This window comes from Colobus angolensis, unplaced genomic scaffold (genome assembly GCF_000951035.1).
Source record: "Colobus angolensis palliatus isolate OR3802 unplaced genomic scaffold, Cang.pa_1.0 Scaffold151, whole genome shotgun sequence".
In the NCBI taxonomy this organism is placed as follows: domain Eukaryota; kingdom Metazoa; phylum Chordata; class Mammalia; order Primates; family Cercopithecidae; genus Colobus; species Colobus angolensis.
Window position 1 is genome coordinate 1,637,640 of NW_012114611.1, and position 6,221 is coordinate 1,643,860.

A 6,221-nucleotide genomic window follows, 5' to 3' on the forward strand; every position below is an offset into this window, starting at 1 on the left:
TAGGCCAGTTGCAGCAGCTTATGCCTGTAATCCCAGCTACTCGGGAGGCTGAGGCTGGAAAATCGCTTGAACCTGGGAGGCGGAGGTTGTGGTGAGATGAGATCACACCATTACACTCCAGCCTGGGCGACAAAAGCAAAACTCCATCTCACACACACACACACACACACACAAAATAGAAGATGAAATGAGAGGCTAGGTTCATCCTAAGAGACAGTTCACTGCAGCTCTTTCAACCTATTATATTTGGTATTATGTTACAGCTTGCATACTGTATAAGGAGGGAGAGAAAATGGAGCCAAATGACTTCAAACAATTTCACTTTCTATTCTATGTATTCCAGGTACTTAAAGCATACAGCAGACACCAAATTTTTTTTTCATTGAATGCAGGAAGATACAGAAGGTAAGCAGTAAGCAGCAGCTCATACATGTAAAACATGTTTAAATGAAAAAAGTACCCTAAATTTCAATCAAAGGCAGCAAAGTGTACTAAAAATCTTGACAGATAACATATATAGCATTCTTAAGACGATCATCCATATTTGCACATGACTGGAAAGAACTGTATGTAACAAATGGTTCCTTCCACAATGGATACAAGAAAACTGGGTAAAACATTTCCTTTTGAATCATTTCCACCCTAAGTGTCCTGCTAGCAATACAGAAAAAGTCAATAGAGAAAGCACCATCAAGTGCTACCTTCAGGTAGCCTATGATAAAATCACCACTTAAAAGTAACCAAGCCTCAGCAGGCCACGGTGGTTCACACATGTAATCTCAGCACTTTGAGTGGCTGAGGGCGGGTGAATCACTTGAGGCCAGGAGTTCGAAATCAGCCTGGCCAAAATGGCGAAACTTCATCTCTACTAAAAATACAAAAATTAGCCAGGTGTGGTGGTGCATGCCTGTAGTCTCAGCTACTTGGAGGCTGAGGCAGGAAAACTGCTTAAACCCAGGAGGTAGAGGTTGCAGTGAACTGAGATCGTGCCACTGCACTCCAGCCACAATGACAGAACAAGACTGTCTCCAAAAAAATAAATAAAAAATACAACAGTTCCACTTCCGGCCTCCAGGGGTTGACGACATAGCTGGTAGTACCATTATCCAAAAGGACCAGGAGGATGAGAGAGTTATTGCTGCACACTTAAGTCAAGGGGAAGAAGCCCGAGGAAGATTGACCAAATTTTGTAATTCTAGAAACATGGTCCATGGATCAGTGACATTCAGGGATGTGGCCACTGACTTCTCTCAGGAGGAGTGGGAGTGCCTGTAGCCTGATCAGAGGACCTTGTACAGGAACGTGATGTTGGAGAACTACAGCCACCTGATCTCACTGGGAAGTTCCATTTCTAAGCCAGATGTGATTACGTTACTAGAGCAAGAGAAAGAGCCTTGGCTTGTTGTAAGGAAAGAAACAAGCAGATGGTATTCAGATTTGGAGTCAAAATATGGACCTGAGAAAACATCTCCAGAAAATGATATTTTTGAAATAAATTTACCCAAACATGTTATAAAGCAAATAAGAAAAATAAAATAAAATAAATAAAAATAAAAAATAAAAGTAACCAAGCCTACTCAAAAAACTAAACATAGAATTACCATAGGATCCAGCAATTCTACTTCTGTGTAAATTGAAGGAAAAAAAAAAAATGAAAGGAAGGTGATATAGTTTGGATCTGTGTCCCCACCAAATCTCATGTCAAACTGTAATCCCCAGTGTTGAAGGTGGGGCCTGGTGGGAGGTGACTGGAACATTGGGGTGGTTTCTCATGAATGGGTTAGTGCCAGCCCCCTAGAGTTGTTCTCATAAGATCTAGTTGTTTAAATGTGTGTAGCACTTCCCCCACCTCTCTCTCTTCCTCCTGCTCCAGCCAGCTAGACATGCCCGCTTTCCCTTTGCTTCTTGCCATGATCATAAGTTTCCTGGGGCCTCCCCAGAAGCTGCTATGTTTCCTGCACAGCCTGCAGAACCATGAGCCAATTCAATCTCTTTTCTTTATAAATTACCCAGTCTCAGGTATTTCTTTACAGCAATGTGAGAATGGACCAATACAGACGGACTCAAACAAGTGGATTTGTACACCAAAATTCACAGCACCATTATTCACAACAGCCAAAAGGTGGAAGCAACCCAAATGTCCATTGAGAATGAATGGATAAACAAAATGTGGTGTGTACATACGATGGAATATTATCCAGCCTTAAAAAGAAATGAGATTCTGACATATGCTACAACATGGATGAATTCTGAAGATATGCTAAGTGGTACACACCAGACACAAAAAAGCAAATATTGTATGATTCCACTTACATCTGACGTACCCAGGGTAGTCACATTCATAGAGACAGAAAGCACAATATCAGTGGCCAGCAGCTGGGTAGAGAAAGAGAAACAAGGAGTTATTGCCTGATAGGTGCAGAGCTTCAGTCTGGGAAAATAAAAAAGTTCCCAAGATGGATGGTGGTGATGGTTGCACAGCAGTGTGAATGTACTTAATGCTACTGATTTATACACTTAAAAATGGTTAAAATGATAAATGTTTTGCTACATATAGTTTACCACAGCAATTTTTTTTAAGTAAACAAAAAGGCCAGGTGAGGTGGCTCATGCTATAATCCCAACACTTTGGGAGGCCAAGGAGGGTGGATTGCTTGAGACCAGGAGTTGGGGACCAGCCTGGGCAACACAGCGAAACCCTGACTCTACAAAAAAATACAAAAGTTAGCTGGGCGTGGTCAAACAGTGAGCCATGATTGTACCACTGCACTCTAGCCTGGGTGACAGAGTGAGATCCTTTCTGGGCAGGTGGGAGGGGGTTTGGGGGAGTAAACAAACTAGTAAATACCAGCTACTCTGGAAGCTGAGGCGGGAAGATCGTTTAAGCCCAGGAGTTTGAGGCAAAACTGGGCAACATAGTGAGATCCTGTCTCTAAAAAATAAATAAATAAATAACCAAGAACAACCGTCAAACATTTGTGGCAAAAACATATTGAGAAAAGTGGAAGAATCTGTAACAGGCAAGCTTCACTGTCATCCTCCAGAGTCTAGATGACTTTGTTGAAAGTGAAGATCCCTGGCCGGGCGCAGTGGCTCATGCCTGTAATCCCAGCACTTTAGGGGGCCGAGGTGGGCAGATCACAAGGTCAGGAGATCGAGACCACGGTGAAACCTCGTCTCTACTAAAAACACACAAAAAATTAGCCGGGCGTGGTGGTGGGCAGGAGAATGGCATGATCTCGGGAGGCGGAGCTTGCAGTGAGCCGAGATCGCGCCACTGCACTCCAGCCTGGGGGACAGAGCGAGACTCCATTTCAAAAAAAAAAAAAAAGAAAGTGAAGATCCCAGAAGAGAAGGGATAGACATGCTATTTTCATGTTGCTGCAGATATACACTAAGCAACTGAGGTAGCTGAATTATATTCTACAGGTCATTTGGTAATATAATTAATGGACTGTACTTCCTAACAATTACATCCAAAAAATACAAGCTTTTCCTTCCACTTTCCAATGAAAGCAGCAAGACTGAAATAATCAGTTACACACATAAGAGAAGTCAGGTAGATCTGAAAGACTGACTTTTAGTTCCCAGCTTTAATATGGTGACCCTACAATGGAAAACTGAAAGCAGCAATTTTTAGAATAGTATACACAAACTTTCTTCACTGCCATTATAAAGTGACTTTGTGTAAGTTACTCTTAGTCCTTCTGAGCCTCATCTGAAAAATGAGGATAATACAACTAACTGATAAGGTAAAAATGTACACTGAGTTCAGTGCCTGAATACATAAATGCTTAACAAATGAAAATTCCCTCCTGTCTTAGTCTGATTAGCCTCCAGGGGCTATGCTCATGTTTTGGCTATAACCTGTGGCTCCTCCCTCAGGCCGCAGCTGTTTCCCTCAGTTCTAGCTGTTTCACTCCTGGGTTCTAAGAGGATCATATCTATATTTAGAGGTAATGCTAGTACCAATTGTGGGCTCAACAGGTGCTTGGAGGGCACCTGAGTACTGAGCAGTTTTCATTTGCTTTTCAGAGTTAATTGGTTTTGGCTCCACAACTGGCTGTCTTGACTTCTACAAGTAAGAGTGCCACGTATGCACAGTACCTCAGCAGTACAAGACTAAACAGAAAACTAAGTGTGGTCACACAACAAATCCTTAGCAAAAAGATGTTTTTAGCCCTATTTATCAGGATCCCAGAGCTTTGTTAAATCACAGGAGCAGTAAACTTTCAATGAACTCTACAGAGTAGGCTACAGCCTACTCACTTAATCTTCATCTAAATCACAGTTACCAGACCCAAGTTTCAACCAGTTCATGCTGCTTTACTATAACCAAGATGGGGGTGAAGCAGAAAGAGCAAGCAGGCAGTGAAGATTTTTAAAAAGGCATCCAATACACCTAGGTCTGAATCAAGCTTTGTTATTTACTAGCTCTGTGGCCTCAGTAAATTATGTAACCTCTTAATTTACAAAATATGAAATAATTGTGAGGATTAAATGACATAATACATTCAAAAAAATCTTAGCACCTTGACTAGCCCACTGAAAGAGGTCAGTTAAAAAAGAGGCCGGGCGCAGCGGCTCACGCCTGTAATCCCAACACTTTCGGAGGCAAAGGCAGATGGATCACAAGGTCAGAAGTTCGAGACCAGCCTGGCCAAGATGGTGAAACCCTGTCTCTACTAAGAATACAAAAATTAGCCAGGCGCGGTGGTAATCCCAGCTACTCGGGAGGCTGGGGTCGCTTGAACCCAGGAGAAAGAGGTTGCAGTGAGCCAAGATCATGTCACTGCACTCTAGCCTGGGCAACAGAGCAAGACTCCACCTCAAAAAAAAAAAAAAAAAAAAAGAGGCACATTGTCACTAATGAGAACACTGCACTCACTTCTTGCTTTGTTGAATTTTCATAACATCTAAGAAAAGTGACAATTTAAATCATATTTTGGACCTTTATAAAGTAACCTAAATGCTACCATCCAAGACCTAGCTGAGAAATACAAACTGATGAATGTCCAAAAATCTTAGATGAGTCAGCAAAATGTAATGCCCAACAAATAAAAGGCTTAACATGGACTATTTATGAGCACACAACAGTCATTACAATTTCAAAATCAGCAATTTTCTATCTAGTACCATCATAAATTTCGTCTGGAAATCCAAGTATTAAGGAAATGCAAAGATCATAATCCCAGAGATACTTTTCCACAATATTCCCAAATCACCTTAATTGAAACTGGAAGGTATGAGGCAGCCTGATTATCTGAAGTTAACATCAAGAAATAATTTAAGGCAGAACCCCAACTCTCTCCCACAAACATAAAACCAGTAGCAGATGGTACATGAACATTTCTCAGTGAGAAACTGCAATTCTAACAAAGTACAGATAACTTAATTTTATCCATCACCTTTTGGTCAAACTGAAAACAAGCAAGCTTTTGGTTCTCTCCAAAACACTGAACTCTGCATTATCACTGACCTAACTCAAAGCAAGATATTTTTGGTGATCTGTCCTCTCCTGCTTCATCAACCATAGGTAAATTACGTACAGTAGCCTGCTAAACAGAGGGGAAGTAACTATCACAGGCATGTTCTATCAATAAAATGGACAAGTGATAATCAAATTATTTAAAGAACGGCTTGTACTTCTTAGCAGAGGACAAGCTTGAGAAAGATCCACTTTCTAAAAGAACCCAATCATTCTGGATGAATTATGAGAAAAATATCACTCTAGTCCAAAACTGACTGAATCTACCTTTCTGTTTTAATCCAAGTCCTAACCCCATCTATTTTATGTCTCTGCCTCTCCGCCTTATTTTCCATTCCGTCTCCCCCTTCAATTCCAAGAACGCCCTTCTATCCCTTATTTTCAAACCTCATTATTGCCCCCAATCCTAAGGACCTCGGACACCCACGGAGGTGACCTTACGCATCCCCACTGCATTCCCAATTCATTGTACTTCTCATCCCAAATGATCCTATTCTTTCATTCTTTTCTATCTCGCTCGTTGTTTCTTAAAATCCAATACCCCACACACGCTCACGCCAGAGTCCCCCCCACTCTCCATTGTTTCCCCGGCCTATCCCTCTGGAAACTCCCCAACTCGGACACGGGTGTCTCGCCCGTCCCACATACCCCAGGAACCTTCCACCTTCTGGGTACTTCGGGTCTCTAAGGGCTCACATTCCCCTCCTTCCCGTCCCCCCGGCCCAACAACTAC

General features: G+C 42.0%; 1 protein-coding gene across 1 annotated transcript in view; it reads right to left on the minus strand.

The window, feature by feature from the left end:
* The window catches only part of SPATS2 (spermatogenesis associated, serine-rich 2), a 185,234-nt gene that overhangs the window by 178,180 nt on the left and 833 nt on the right, over positions 1-6,221 (minus strand). The window contains exon 2 of the mRNA XM_011936178.1: positions 2,314-2,376. The gene's annotated coding sequence lies outside the window, so the exon portion shown is untranslated. The remainder of the gene's footprint in view (positions 1-2,313; positions 2,377-6,221) is intronic.